This window comes from Balaenoptera physalus, assembly GCF_965194825.1.
Source record: "Balaenoptera physalus genome assembly, chromosome: 4".
In the NCBI taxonomy this organism is placed as follows: domain Eukaryota; kingdom Metazoa; phylum Chordata; class Mammalia; order Artiodactyla; family Balaenopteridae; genus Balaenoptera; species Balaenoptera physalus.
The window spans coordinates 79,933,696-79,950,349 of NC_138891.1; the positions used below are offsets into that span (position 1 = coordinate 79,933,696).

A 16,654-nucleotide genomic window follows, 5' to 3' on the forward strand; every position below is an offset into this window, starting at 1 on the left:
ACTTGCTGCACTCTTGGGCTCACTTAACAGGCTCGGTTTTGTTCCGCCCTCCCAGGGTGTTCAGAGAGATAGAATGTTCCACTACTTGTGGAGAAGAACCTGTACGGGCCAGTCCTACCCAGACTGTGGTAAAGAGATACCAGACGGGGCTGGGAAGACCTTGCTGCCTACAAGCCTTCACTCTCCTCCTAGGTGGCCACATGATATTTCCAGAGGAAATATATCAGATATTTCCATCTCACACTATTTCCACTATTCATCCACTTTCCAATCAAGTGAGGCTGGCATCCTCAAGTGGGTAAGTCAGTGACCAAGACTGAACTCTCTCCCATACTTCAGATTCCCAGTGCATGGTTTAGCCCTGGGAAAGAGGGTCCTGCATTGATACAATAACCCTCATAAAGTAGGGTTACAAGCAATATCTAGTTTTGCCTTCAATATCATAGCTCTATGTTTTACTAACACAAATCCACACCATCTATAGGGGGCATTAAATCCTGGAGAACCAACTGAGCCGAAGCCAACAGCTCTTCAGTGTTATATTCGTGGCAAGGCTCTAGAATTTTACAGCCAGGTTTGGCCTTGCCCCATTGTGAAAGCCTATGACCCTAAAGGGCCCTGGACCAGGCATGCAGCAGCACCAACTGTGGGTCCAGCAGTCTGAGCTCTTCCAAGCATTAACTCATTCATGGAGAGGAGTTCTTAGTTTTAGAGAATGAGGGAAGCATTCAGTGGAGGTATCTTGCATCTCTCCCTGCTCAAGCTTAAGTCCTCATTCAGCCCTAAAGCCCTGGAGGTAAGTGGTGAAGTCCCTGGGGCTGCTGGAGATGGCTCTGGAGTTCTCCAGGCCTTGGGGTTGGGCCTGCAAGTGAGTCAGTAGAATGTTAACCTGAGGTTTGGTGGTAAGGGAGCAACAACCCTTGGGGACCCTATGAAGCCAAATGGGTGGCAAGCAGGGCTCAGAAGGCTCCCTCTGAGGTCCTCCTAAGCAGCTGTGTTACAGGATGGAATTTCTCTGGGCCTTTCACTGTTCTAGCTGCCACCTCAGTCTTCCGTGAGCATTCGCAAAAAGAAGACCCAGTGAGGGTGTTTCAGCAAGAGAGAAGCAATGACAGAGAAGAAAAAAAGGCAAAGAGAAAGTTGGAGAATGAGCAGTTTAAGGGAATACAGGAAAGAATGGAGGGAGGACTGAGAAAGAGCGGTTACTGTAGCTGTACCCCCTCTGTGGCCCTCAGCATCTGATACTATTTACATCCCATTTTGACCAAACCTCTTAACAAAGATTTTTGCATTAACAGGTAGGTGTCCTTATTTGTGTTTCATAGATGGAGACATGAAGGGTGAGGACTGGAGTGTCCTTCCTCAAGAACACACAGTGTCAGAGATTTTCCCAGCTCCTTGTTTGTCCTCTGGCCTCTGGAGACTAAAATGCCTATTGATTACCCTTAACTACTTTATGTCCTGTGAAACCTCTCCCTTCAGTGGGTTCCAAAACATAATCTGCCATAGCTGTTCTGTGCACTTCTTAATTAGAGAGCATTGTAGCATTGTTTTTCCAGAATTGTACCAAAGCATCAGAATAATGAAAATAAATGACAGAATCTGAGAGATAGAAGCAGCTCTTGAGATCATTGAGTTCAGTCTCCTCACTTTCTAGATTAGGAGCCTGAGTGCAGTCCAGAGAGGTGAAGAGGTTCACCAGAATCACCTGGCTGCACACGGAAAGCTGGAACTGCAATTTAGATATCTTGATTTCTAGGAAGCTATCTACCCAAGAGTCTTACCAGACACAGATTTGTTTCTTTTTTTATACCCAATCCCAAGTATTTAGCATTCCCAGAACATTCCAAATAGGTGAACCATAGCAAAGAACTCAGTGTGATCCAAAGCACTGATTTCTGGTGTTTCTTCAAGGGTGTTTTTGGCTTTCAATCTGTTAACCATAAGGAATATTGAATTTAGCAAAATACATCGAAGTTTTCTACGCAACATGTTAAGAACAGCTGAAACCAATTAAATGCTAATCAATTTTACCCTGTCTGATGCAGAATGGAAAAAATGTTCCAGAGGTCTCTCCACCCTGAGATGTTCTTGGCAATGGGTCTCTGTGCTGTGGGCCCCCTCCCATCTCTCTTAGTCATGTACACTCAGAAGAGGAGACCTGGCCAACTCCCTTCATTACTGGGAGGAGAGTAGAACCCAGCACAGACTTTCCCTTGAAATGAAAGTTCATCTTGGGAAAAGAAGTCTGCAGACTCTGGGACAATGCACATCACAACTGTGAGAATAGAAGGGACTGAGGAAGGCAGTGAAGTCCAACCACATCTATCAATCCTCTGTGACCACCTCGTGGAGTTTACTGAGGTCTCTATTACCTTATCTCCTGATGCTGCTTTCCCCAGACCCCACCTTCCTCTATGAGAAATAGGCAGCAAAGCAGACGATGTCCAAATATGACAAACTGGGGTTTGAATTTTGGCTCTGCAATTAATAGATGTGATGTTAGGCAAGTTATTTAACCTCTCCTGGCCTCAGTTATTTACTTATTGGTTAAAATTGAGTAGTAATACCAACTTTTAAAAATTAAATGAGTAATGTTTATAGAGTATCTGATATATAGAGGATGAGCAACAGGTCTTCTAATTAATTATTCATAAACTCTCCTATATTCAATCCTTTCAGTCACTTTTCTATCAGCCTAGTTCAATGTCTCACAGTGTGTATGTGTATCTGTCTGCCTGTCTGTTGACTATCCTGCTCTATCTGTCCTGGGGACAGCTAGATGAGAATATGTGTATTAGGAAGCCACAAGCCAAAGGGTCCTGATCCATTGCTTGTGTGCAGAATTGGGAACATATCACGCTCGACTTTGCCGAGGGTCCTGTGTCCAGGGTAACTATCATCTTCTATCCCCAAGGTCTGAAATTTAGGGCCTCTAGAAGATACCCAACATTCTCCAATTCACAGCATCAGTCTAAACATATATATTTTTGAATCTGTTAACTTTCATGTTCCTATGTCTATAAAAATATCTACATGTGTAGATAAACATATGTATCAAATTATATCTTTATTTTATATACTTAACTTTTTATTTAAATAAACTCACCTCTTGATTAATTAAATATATTTATATTATTAATTAATCTAAAATATTTTACTAACTTGGTGCTTTTACCCTTTTGTATTTGTGTAAAGGGTAGGAGTGAGAAGGGGGGAAATGATGTGCCTGAGTCAAATCACCAAGTGTTTATTAAGACTTCAAATAGACCCAGTGACTTCTGCTCCCAAGAAGATGGAGGAAATGTAATTTTCCCCATTGCTCCCACTAAGCACAACTGAAAACCCTGGACATAAAATATAAAACAAATATAAGAAACCTCGGAAAGGTGGAGAGAGGACAAGACTTCTGGACCCGAGGAATGGCATGGTGGCAAATTCCCTGGGCTTTCTCTTTGCCTCACACAGCCTGTTATGATCCCACAGTCTGAGGTTCTGTTCTTTTTTTTTTTTAAGTCTATTTTTTTCTCTATTGTTCAGATTGGGTAATTTTTATGGTTCTTTTATTTCATTATTTCTTTCCTTTGAAAAAAAATGAACAGAATCTCAGACTGTGGGACCATAACAAAAGATCTAACATTTGTGTCATCAACGTCACAGAAGAGGAGAAAGAGGATGGGGCTGAACAATTATTGAGAGAAATAATAACTGAAAACTTCCCAAATTTGACAAGAGACATATATTTCCAGGTTCAAGAAGCTGAGCAAACTCCAAACAGGATAAACCTAAGAAACCCATGCCAAAAACACATTATAATTAACCTTCTGAAAACTAAAGACAAGGAAAACTTGAAAGAAGCCAGAGAAAAATGACACCTTATCTATTGTAGAAGAATGACTTGTATGACAGCAGATTTCTCGTTAGAAATCATGAAGGCCAAGGGGAAGTGGCATAATACTTTTCAGGTGCTGAAAGAAAAGAACCTTCAACCCAGAATCCTATACCCAGTGAAAATATCCTTCAGGAATGAAGGGGAAGTCAAGACATCTCAAGTGAAGGAAAACTAAGAGAATTTGTCACCAGACCCATGTTAAAAGAATGGCTAACTGAAGTTCCCTAAACAGAAAGGAAACAATAAAAGAAGGAAACTTGAAATATCAGCAAAGAAGAACATAATAAGCGAAATTATGGTAAATACAATAGAATTTTCTTCTCCTCTTGAGTTTTCAAAATTATCTTTGACAAAGCAAAAAAATTATAACACTGTCTGATTTGGTTCTAAATGTAAGATATTTAAGACAATTATATTGTAAATGGGGGAGGGTAAAGTACACAAAGGGAGGTAACACTTCTCTAACATTACTCAAACTGGTAAAACGATGACACCAAAAGACCAGTAAGTTAGGTAGATATAATATTTAGAGCAGCTATTTAAAAGCTATGCAAAGAGATACACTCAAAAACACCACAGATAAATCAAAATGGAATTCTAAGAAATGTTTAAGTAACCTACAGGAAGGCAAGAAACAAACAAACCAGAGAAACAAAAACAGAGAGAAAACAAAAATAAAATGGAAATAATAAAAAGTGTTCAGGAGCTCAGTGGGTGCACAACTGTACAAACCAGCACACAAATGCCGGGCTTGCTAAGCCACCACTACTACCTGCCAGTAGGCCCAGCTTCACCACTGCCACACTCATAGGCCTGCCCCTGGCTGCAACCAAGTGCCATCCATCACTGATGTGGGGAGGGGAGGCATGTTTTCCAAACTAAACTTGACTGCACAGGCCCGTGGTCTCACTCAACAAGGTTGGAAACATCCACTCACCTTTTACCTTCATGGTAATGTCCTTACAGTACTATCAGCGGCTGAGTGACTACAGGCCACCATCCCTAGGCTACACCCAGGGAACTGGGAGAAGCCAAGTACCTCAGAGCAAATATGCAGAGCGGCTGACCATCATAAAGGGTTGGGGAAAGTGATCAGACCCACCTACACTGAGGCATCATCCACCCTAGAGGACTGGTTAGGGAGTGCTTGGTTGAAACAGAACACAATGCCAGACCCTAGTCACCTTGTTAGTTTTGAAAGGTTTTCCTTTTTTTTTTTTTTTACAAGATGGGAGGTTACAGTTGTCTCTTCTGTCCAGAAGAAACATGTTTTCAAAAGAGTAACAGTTTGAATTTTTCTCCCCTTTTCCCTCTCATGGTTCATTAGGCTCTGAACCTATAGAAAAGATTTTGCAGTTAATTAGAATTTGCATTTTAAGTAGTTAGGAACTATTCGGGTTTTTTAAAAGCATCGATTAAAAAGACGCACATAAAAGTTGTTATCTACTCTTCTGGCAAACTATAGCTTGCCTCCAAGATACCAGTATCTCACTTTAATCTTCTCTGTTGAATTCATTTATGTAGCCCAAATTCTTCCTTGTTCCTTTTCATAAGCCAACACAACTCTAAGGATTTTGTTTTTAATGAATACTGACAGCTCACTTTATTTTTTTAATTTTTATTTTACTGACAGCTGTACAGTATAGATTCTACATAATAGAACTTCTTTTTTGCTTAAGCACTTGCATGGCTATTAGTGCTTTGAAGTCAGTTTAAAAAGTCACAATTTATAAATACAGAAAAAAGAGCAACCCAACAGCAATTTTTGTGCCAAGACTGTCTGTAGAATTCAGTACTGTCTTTAAGCTGATCAAAACATCTGGAAAAAAAGACTAAAACTGCTTTCATCTTCGTGTGTATTTATTATTTGACATAAAAAACTTATTTTCATTAACAAAAAATTGAAATAAATAAAATTAAATGGAAGATTAAGGCCCCTAACATATTAATAATTACTAAACACAAATGGTCTAAATACACCAATTAGAAGACAGAGATTGGCAGACCAGATTTAAAAACATGACCCAGCTTATATGCTGTCTATAAAAGACTCACTTCAATTATGATGATATTGACAGGTTGAAAGTAGAAGTATGGAAAAAGATATACTATGCAAACATTAATTAAAGGAAAGAAGGAATATTAGTAACAAATAAAGTAGACATCAAGCAAAGAAACTTACTAGAGACAGAGAGGGACATTGTATAATAATGAGTCAACCCATCAGGAAGATAGAGTAATCTTAAATATGTTTGCATCAAGCAACAGTGCTGTAAAAACCAATAGAACTGAAAGGAGAAATAGAGGAATTCTGAAGGAAGAGCAGATTTGAATCACTAGAGATTTAGAAACCAGAAAACATGACAGGACTGGAAATCGGTAAAGATGGACTTTGTACAGATGGGCCAGGCTGGGACCTGTGAGAGACAGAGTCAGCTACATATGATGGCACCTGAGAATTCTGGCAGAGTGTGGTATGCAAGATGATTTCAGGAGGCATACCACTGAAGGTTTTTTTTTAACTTTATACCTAAGTATTTATTTTAATGTTATTAGGGAAAAAAATACTTGGGCACAGAAGGTAGAAACATGTTTACACAGACCACCTAGATTAACATTTTGCCATGAATTTTTCAGAGCCTCATGTACTAAACATTTCACCATGACTTTTTGGAAGTAGGGATAGTAAGAATAACTGCTCCTATCGTCTTTCCCATAGTGGTCTTGGTAAGTTATCATTCCCACATTGAGATTGCATCCAAATTGGTATGGGCTGTCAAGGCGTCCCAACTGCGTCATACCACCAAGCAGGGGCACCACCCACTCTGAACCAAGGAAGCATCTAGGCTTAGTGGCAACATCAGTCACCAACTGGCCAGTCTTGAACCTAGACCAAGGAGTTTTTCACATGTTTAAAATAAACTCTTTTCTTGTATGCATTTGAAAACAAAATTATATTTACTACTTGATTGTCATTTTTTTATTCTAATTTTTTAAAATATAACTTTTGTTTTTGCAGTGTGTGTATCAGCAGTATATTGAACAAGTATGACTGAGACACAATCAAAATTCAACTTCATGTTTTGTTTCCCAGGTCTCCTTTAAACTTGATCCAGTGGGAAAGCTTTTTTTTTTTTTTAACTACCACTGGATAACATCCCAGCAGGCCCAGTGTCTTTTTTTCCACTAGCTCTTAGGTAAAAGACAGTCTTACAGTCTTTTATGTTCTAACTCAGTTTTAATTTGGTAATTTGAATGTCAAGTCCTAGATATTAGCCAGCTCTTCCACCTCCTCCCCGTCCCCTGGGCAAGGCCTCTACTTGACAGCTGTCTGCCTTCCAGGAAGGCAGTGTGGTTGGCTTCTGCTCTTTCCACTCACTTCCTCCTTCATTTGTTAGCTGCTATTTTACTTCTTCCCAGGTTAGAAAAGGGGAGGTCAGAGAGAAGAGAGGTAAAGGCGCTAGGACAGTATTTTCTGGCTGGTGGCTGAGGGCTCTCTTGGGCAAGTAGGTCACACCTGAGTTCTTCTTGCCTGGGCACTTTCACGTAGATTTCTCTCTCTCCCTGTGGCAGGGCACTTAAGTATTTCTAGTCCTTTCACAACCCCTAAAAAGACAGCATTCCCCTCTAGCTTCTTTTTGCTGGAGTTCCTCCAGGACCCTAGATGATCTGACGCAACTTCTCTTTATTCCAAGTGGCCCACATCTGGTCCATGGGAAACAGTAATACCTTCCTTGTCCCCAAAACACTGGGAATGCAGCCCATTCCTAACATAGCCACTCCTACCCTTTCTTAGGCAGGAGTTGGTTGCAATTACTCCATCTCCCCTAACTGTGGGGAACATATTCCATAGCTCTCTGTGTCGTCCCAAGGAAACTTGTCACTCGAAGTCTGAAGAAAAGGCAGTACCCCCTTTCTGCTATAGCACCAGACCCCATCTGAAAGGTCCTCCACAAATCCTCCTCTCCCTCCACACTTTGACTCATTTTAAATATCATTGATCTGGCTAAGGGGTACAAAAATCATGGAACCAGTTCTCCGCAATTTCCTATGTAAACTTGCATATGAGGAGTCCATCTTACACTAACTTTGGCAATATATGCTGTATATTACATTGGAGCCTCAGTCAAAAACCATGGTTGGAAACCACATTCTAACATCCTGCTATATTTATTTGCATGATTACTTTCTATTTAAGGAAAGTGATATCAGTTTTCGTTTGATAGAGTTTATTTTTTAAGTTAATGTATTTAATTATAGCGTGAGTTGATATTTTTAAATATTAAGTGATAAAATACAGGAGGTAACATAGATAAAGCTAAAACACAGAGACAGTATATCAGTAATAGTCATCATAGATTATAAATCTAAGGTATTTTATAGAGATTAATTTAGTAGAAGTGAGAAGAATACATTGGAGGAAGGAGAAAATGTAGTTTTCCCATAAATCCCAAAAATACAAATACACAATCATGAAGAAGACAATAGATAGCACAGGGAGCATTTGGGAATAGAATGCCTTCTAAGAGTTAAGGTATAACACGGGCTGCAGTGTACGATTATGTCCTTTGTTTGCCATATTCTCTGACTTTTGAGGAAACTGCCCTATCCCTCCCAAATGCATATAAAATAAAAGCAGTACATTCAAAGGGACCTCAGTCCTTAACCACAGTTGATTGTTCCAGGGCAGGAAATTGACTAGAGTTTGGCTAATTATACTCCTTCCTTAGGAATTTGGAATTAGGACCAACAGATTACAACTCAGTTTAACTATCCTGCAGGAACGGATTAACCATTAGTGTACTGGCAAATTGTATTTCTGAACTTGTGAAATGGACAGCCCTCATCTCAGAGCCTGATGATATGTGTTACCCAAACTCGTGAAAACTAATGAGTGAAAAAACCAGAACTCTGATGTTTACATTTATAATGAGAAATATAATGATCCAACAGACTAGGTACTTTGGCATACAGATCAGCATATCCTGTCACTGCTTAATCTACATAAGCAGCCAAATTATTGGAAAGTTCTTTGAAATCAGAACAAGGGATGCTAGCTCAGTGAGCATAGTGGCTGGTGTCTGGACCACAATAACATGATGCATCCATCCCATCTCCTCCAGGGGGATATGCAACCTTGGGGGTGGGTTACATCCTGTGTTCTTTGTATCTGGGGGCCTTTTATTCCACCCCTTGCTGAAAATACTTTGTCATTCCATTGCCAGCTAACACCGTTTTAAATTGGCATTTTGTTTTTTAAATATGCCAAATGTGGTAGGCTATATAATGGCTCCCGAAAAGATATCCACATCCTAATCCCTCGAATCTGTGAATATTACCTTATATGGCAAAAGAGGTCTTTGCAGATGTGATTACATTAAATATCTGGATTATCTAGGTGGGCCTAAATGCAATCACAGTGTCCTTTTAACAGTAGGGAGATTTGATGCATAGACAGAAGATGGGGAGGCAACATGACCCAAGAGGCAGAGTTTGAAGTGACTGATGTGGGCACAAGTCAAGGAACTGTGACAGCCAGTAAAAGCTGGAAGAGGTAAGAAGCAGATTCTCTCCTAGAGTTTCTGGAAGGAGCAGAGCCCTGGAGTGAGCATGGCCCTGCTGACACCTTGATTTTATCCCAGTGATACTGATTTTGGACTTCTGGCCTCTAGAACTGTAAGAAAATAAATTTCTGATTTTTTTAAATTTTATTTTTTTTATTTATTTATTTATTTTTATGTCTGTTGGGTCTTCGTTGCTGTGCGAGGGCTTTCTCCAGTTGCGGCAAGCGGGGGCCACTCAGTATCGCGGCCTCTCTTGTTGCGGAACACATGTTCCAGACGCGTAGACCCAGTAGTTGTGGCTTACGGGCCCAGTTGCTCCGCGGCATGTGGGATCTTCCCAGACCAGGGCTCGAACCCTTGTCCCCTGCATTAGCAGGCAGATTCTCAACCACTGCGCCACCAGGGAAGCCCCTCTGATTTTTTTAAGCCACCAAGTTTGTGGTAATTTTTTACAGTAGCCACAAGAATCTAATACACCAATACTTAATGGTTTCAGCTTGAGAGTCACCCTTTCTCATACAGGTGACTTTACATGACTGAATTCTGATTCATTATGTGTGTGAAGTAAAAGAAACTGACCTTAGTGACCATAAGCAGAAAAGGCAATTTGTAATAAGGGTTTGCGGGAGTCTCATGAAGCCTGAAGGCAGGAGTGCAGCTGGACCTCAAGAACAGATAGAACTAGGCAACCTGGGAATTCTCTTTCACAGCCTCTCATCTCTGCTCCTTTCTGAGCATCTCTCTGCTTCGCCGTCTGTCTTGCACCAGTCAGGCTTTCTCTGTTGCTCAGCCTGCATAGCAGGTAATGGCTTCTTCCTCCAAAAGCTCTCAGCCATAAATTTTGTTTTCTCAGCTGTTAAATGAAAAAGTCGGATAATATGCTCTGCAAGCTCCCTCTGGCTCTAAAATTTGATGGAATTCTATTGAGTCCTGTGTGGTAAGTGATGGAAGGAATGGAAAGTCAACTATGGTGGGTGTGAGGGAGCAGAAGTGCCACAGAGAAGGTAGCTACAGGGTGAGGCTCAGATACGGAGTTGGAATCTCTTAGGGCCCAGTGAGCTCACGGGCTTGGCCAACTGGAGAAGAGATTCTGACAGGCAGCTTGAGGAAGGGCTTCACTCTGATACCGTAGTTTTAAGCAGGCACTATCCACTTATACCTAATGGCTGACAGAAACTCTAGCTAGGTCATTGCTTACCTCTAATTAGCATTGATTATTTATGAATTCCTTACCCTCATTTTATAGGAGGACACTTTCATTTTTTAATAGAAATGAGTCATACTGCCCCAGTCTATATGTGTGTTCCCTCAGAGCACTTCCTGTGGCTTTGGAGGAAAGTTCAGTCTGGCCTTGGAACCACAGTGTGACAACTAGACACATCTTTGCCCATGCCCTTCACCTAGATACTCACACCTGCTCACGTGACACCTCCTCTGGGACCCTTTCACTGACTCTGTCTTATTAGGACCACCCCTTATGTGTATCCAGAGCCCCCCTTACTTGTTATTAAGCTTATCACCCTGGCTGGCAGTCAGCTATTTACTTCACAACACTATGGTTCCAAACTGTGCCTTTTCCACGTACATCTCCCATGCCTAGCACAGAGCATGGAACATGGTAGAGACCCCACAAACATTGAATGATGAGAAGGTCAAGTGTCCATTTACCCACCTTAATTATGTTGCTCTTCTGACAGAAATCACTGGCCCCTTCCACGTTTCCTGCTTTCAAATTGTGACCCCTTTTATATTATAATGAACATTTCATCATGAGGTAGAGTGGAAAATGAGATGCTTACTACCCTAAACAGGGAAGAGTCGATGTTTTCTTAGATTAGCCTGATTTTTTGTCCACAAATATCTAAATGAGGTTTTTTTTTAAACATGGCAAATGTTCTGGGAAACATAGGAAGGGATATAGGGAGGAAAACCAGCCCTTCCTGCTCTCAGCTTAGACCCTGAAGGGAAGCCTTCTAAGCATCCTCCCAGTATTGTTATAGAATGACATGCACTGACCCACTCCGAGTTCCCCTTGTGGCTTTATTTCTCACGTTCCTATAGTTTGGAAAGCAGAGTGAATTCATTTTGAGAATTCAGCTTATGTGCAACATTCTAACGATTAAATCCATCTAGAGAAACATCACTCATTGCCTGACTGAGGTTATTGTTGTGTGGTTAGCACATATTTTCTGAGCATGAAAGGAAAGGGTTGATGTGTGGAGACTCAGAAGAAATATTTTACTTGGCACCTGCTCCAACTACTTTCTCAGGACCACTCCACCCCCAGGCAACCTACCTTCTCTCAGAGGTCTCAGTTCCTATCCAGAGCCTCAGGAGTTTAAAGGAGCCATGAAGCACCCCAGGGAGGGGCTCCCACTCAGGAAGGAGGCATTCTTCGCCCATGAAATCAGGCGAAGGAAAGAGACTCCGTTTTACACAACTGGGAGTATGACTTCCTTTTTTTTTTAAATACTAAGCAGCATAGACATAACTACTGCATCTGTCAAGGCTGCACTGCTACTTCCAATACCAAAGTGAGTGTCTGGGTTGGAGGAAGAGGATGGAAGTGTAGGCGAGGTTGTGAGGCAATGAGGAAGAACCCCTCACTTGCCTCTACAGAGCCAGGCCTTTGCCGATGTGCACACGTTGACATGCTGACCTTCCAATGCTTCTTGTCACTCTAGACCAGTGGTTCTCAACTGGGAGCAACTTTGCTCTCCAGGCAACATCTGACAAGGTCTGTGGACATTTTTGTTTGTCACATCTTGGGAGGTGTTACTGGAGTCTAGTGAGTAGAGTTTAGGGATGCTGCTAAACATCCTATAGTGCACAGGACAGCCCCCTACAACAAAGACTTATCCAGCCCCAAACGTCGATAATGCCCTGCTCTAGACACTTCGACTTAGTCACCTTATTCCTGTCCACGGCAGCAACCATTTTTCCGAACTGCAGCCCAGAACAGCCTCCCGAGCTTCTGCCTTACACAACTGACTGCTTAGCGGGTATCTTTACCTGGAGGTCTCAAAGGCTCCTCAAACGCAACAGGCCAAAAACTCATCTTTATTCTAATTCAACAAACATAAAGAAGCACTTGCTACATGATAGGCACTAAACTCAGGGTGGAAATATAGCAGTAAAGAAGATAGGCTCTCTGCCACCTTAAAAATTCTGGTTTGGTGGAATGTCTAAGCAGTCAAATAGGCAATTATAATACTGAGTGAAAAGTGATCATTAATTCAACAGAAGACTAGGCTTTAGAATTGGTGAGAACTAACACTCAAATATATAGATTGTATGCAAATTCCACTCTACTGTTGTAGGTTTAAAGGATACAACTGTCAGCAAAAGGATAAGCGATATCAACTAGAGATGCTTGATAAGTACAAATTCTTGGATCTCCTCTGGACCCTCCTGACACACACTTTGTGTTGGTGACCAACGGTGGCCAATCTGGGATGGGCATTGGGAGATGGAGTCCTGTCAGGGAATAGAAAGCTATGAACTCAGGGCATGTTACCCTGAATGTGCTTAATAACCTGCATTGGTTATAATTTCTGTTTTATTTTTTCCTCTGCACATCAAGGTTCAAGATATAATTTCTTACTCTGCCACAAGTGCCATGTTTTTGCCTTATCCAGAGGCTATATAATAATAAATAGACTCTACACATGGGCCATGGCACTGTTTTTACATAAATCACATTTAGCTTGAGGACACGGAGGATCATTTAACTACTATAACATAGGCTTAGAAGGATTAAATGTGGCAGACTATTAAAATGGTGCTTTAAAAGGGAGACTCTAACTCATGCTTGGAGGTTAGGGAAGGACTCCTGGAAGAAGTATCTCTAAGATATGACCTGAAATACCAGGGAAAGTTATACAGATGAAGGTTATGGTGGTTTGTGCATTCCTGGAGACTTTCACTTTTCTCAGTGTAGGTAACTGTGTGGATTCCCCCAATTTCTCTGGATGCCATGATTTAGATACCTACCCTCACTCTCGGCCCTGGCCCTCAATAGTCCCAGCCTTCTTCTCTTCCCCAACGCCCTGCCCTGCTGCTGAGGTCCCCACTGCCTTGCAGTTGGACCTGCCTACTTACAACCTGGTTGAGACCACATTGTTTTTTTGTTTTTAAGTGTATGGGTTTGTTTCTGGGCTCTATATTCTTTTTTTTTTTTTTTTTTTTGCTGCATTGAGTCTTTGTTGCTGCGCACAGGCTTTCTCTAGTTGCAGTGAGCAGGGGCTATCCTTCGTTGCAGTGCACAGGCTTCTCATTGCAGTGGCTTCTCTTGTTGCAGAGCACAGGCTCTAGGCGCGCAGGCTTCAGTAGTTGTGGCATGCAGGCTCAGTAGTTGTGGCTCATGGGCTCTAGAGCGCAGGCTCAGTAGTTGTGACACACGGGCTTAGTTGCTCCGTGGCATGTGGGATCTTCCCAGACCGGGGCTCAAACCCAGGTCCTCTGCATTGGCAGGTGGATTCTTAACCACTGAGCCACCAGGGAAGTCCCGAGACCACATCTTTACTCCCCAACTTACCAGCTGTGGAACATCAGGTGGTACCAGGTTTCTCACCTGCATCATTCGCCTCAAGAACATAACACCTCAGATTACCAAAGGACTGTTGTTCCAGAAACAAGTTGATTTGAGTTCATTGCATTTATTGGTCTGTCCCTCACCTGTTTCCCCTTCTAAAGTAGTTCTCAAGTGCACCTTCATATTTGAATAACATGAAGTTTTAAAAACTACTAATGTCCCCAGAGATTCTTACTTAATGAGTATAGGATACAGCCTGAGCAGCAGGAGTTTTAAAATCTTCCCAGGTGATTCTAATATGCAGCAAATTCTGAGGACCACAAAGCCACATCCACGCCTGCTGGGCCCACAGCACAGAAGCAGTGATCTGATTTCTATGACGCCACACCTGCGCTCTGCCCAAATCTGCTAGGTGTGCGCCTTGTCCATCTGTTTCCAGTAGTCCTGCCTGGGCTCACGCAGAATTGTCCATTCATAATGCTCGACTTGGAACAGTGTTATTGATTCTTCTCCCCCAAAACAGGGTCTCTTCAGTTTCCTCAGCAGCCTTCCCATCCACTCCTTTCTACCCAAGTGCAACCTTACTTCTGCTTCTCCCACAGCAAAGGATTGTTTATCTGCTTACCGTGTTCCCCTGTGTATTAGTTTATGACTGCTGTAGCAATTTACCACAAACTTATTGGCCTAAAACAACACAAATTTATTCTCTTACAGCTCTGAAGTTTAGAATCTGAAATGGGTTTCACTGGGCTATCATCAAGATGTAGGCAAGGGTGCATGCCTTCTGGAGGCTCTAGGGGAGAATTCATTCCCTGGCCTTTTCCAGCTTCAAGAAGCTACCCACATTCCTTGGCCTGTGGCCTCTTCCTTCATCTTCAAAGCCAACAGCATAGCATCTTCTAATCTCTCTATCTGACCTTGCTTTCATCATCACCACATCTCCTATTCCCTAGTGATTACATTGAGCCAACCTGGATAACCCAGAATAATCCTTTATCTCAAGGTCCTTAATTATAACTGCAAAGCCTCTTCTACCATGTAAAGTAACATATTCACAGGTTTCAAGAATGAGGACTTGAACGTCTTTGCAAGGCCATTATTCTACCTACCATTCTATGTTTGAGGCAGTCATCATTTTTTAATCTGTCAGCTTTCAATTATCTAGAGGTTCTGAGAGCCTAGAAGATGTGGACATTGTAACAGGACTTCAGTTTGCAATAAAATGAGAAGGTTGGATTACACCAACACAGTGGGCGGTGGTGGTAGCAGTGGTGGTTTTACCCCTCAGGGGATACTTGACAATGTCTGAAGACATTTTTAGTTGTCACAAGTGTGTGTGGGAGTGCTACTGGCATCTAGTAGGTAAAGGCCAAGAATGTTGCTAAACATCTTACAATGTCCAGGATAGTCTCCTAAAACAAAGAATTATCTTGGCCCAAAATGTCAGTAGTGCCAAAGTTGAGGAAACCTGAACTAGACCATTCCTACTTAAAGTGTATTCAGTGGACCAGCAGCCTTGATGTGACCTAGAAGCTCTTTAGAAATGCAGAATCTCAGGCACCAGGCTGAGAATCTGCATTTTAACAAGATTCCCAGGTGATTCCTGTACCTATTTTGAGCAGCCCCGACCAGAGCAGTGATTCTCAACCCTAGCTGCACATTAGCATCACCTGGGATGTTTTGAAAAAAAGACACTGATGCCTGAGTCCAAACACATACCAGTTAAATCAGAAACTTTGAGGCTTCCCTGGTGGTGCAGTGGTTAAGAATCCGCCTGCCAATGCAGGGGACACGGGTTCGAGCCCTGGTCCGGGAAGATCCCACATGCCTCAGTGCAAGTAAGCCCACGTGTCACAACTATTGAGCCTGCGCTCTAGAGCCCATGAGCCACAACTACTGAGCCTGCGTGCCACAACTACTGAAGCCTGTGCGCCTAGAGCCTGTGCTCCGCAACAAGAGAAGCCACCGCAATGAGAAGCCCACGCACAGCAATGAAGAGCTGCAACTAGAGAAAGCCTGCGTGCAGCAACAAAGACCCAACTCAGCCAAAAATAAATAAATAAATTAATTAATTAATTTAAAAAAACGGAACTCTGGGCGGGGGCGGGGGGCGGTGGTGAACCAGGAACTAGTGTTTGTTAGAAGCACTCCAAATAATTGTAATGTGCAACCAAGATTGAGAACCTCTGTTTTATGATCACTAAAGCTTTGCTATTCAAAGTGTGGTTGGTAGACAAACAGTATTAGCATCACCGATGAACTTCTCAGAACTGCAGAATCTTAGACCCCACCCCAGACCTCTCGAATCATAATCTGCATTTAAACAAGATCCCAGGTGATTCGTATTCATATTAAAGTTTAAGATGCACTGCTAAAATTCCTTCCAGCCTGAATTTGTCAGTGTTCTCCAGAAAAACAGAACCAGTCGGAAGTACAATATATAGAGAGAAAGAGATTTATTATAAGGAATTGGTTCACACGATTACGGAGACTGACAAGTCCCAAGATCTATGGGGTGAGTCCACAAGCTGGAGACCTGCAGAGCCGATGGTGTAGTTCCAGTCTGAAGGCCAGCAGGCCCAAGACCCAGGAAGAACCAATGTTTTAGTTCTAGTCCAAAAGCAGGAAAAAGCTGATGTCCCAGTTCAAAGGCTGTCAGGCAGG

At 42.1% G+C, this 16,654-nt stretch overlaps 1 pseudogene across 1 annotated transcript in view; it reads left to right on the forward strand.

Annotated features, from left to right (window-relative positions):
* Positions 1-16,054, forward strand: part of LOC309659881 (cyclin-dependent kinase 2-associated protein 1 pseudogene) — a 32,623-nt pseudogene extending 16,569 nt beyond the window's left edge. The window contains exon 1 of the transcript in view: positions 1-16,054. This exon is cut by the window's left edge and continues 16,569 nt beyond it. The product of the transcript in view is annotated as a cyclin-dependent kinase 2-associated protein 1 pseudogene (transcript).
* Positions 16,055-16,654: the final 600 nt, after the last annotated feature.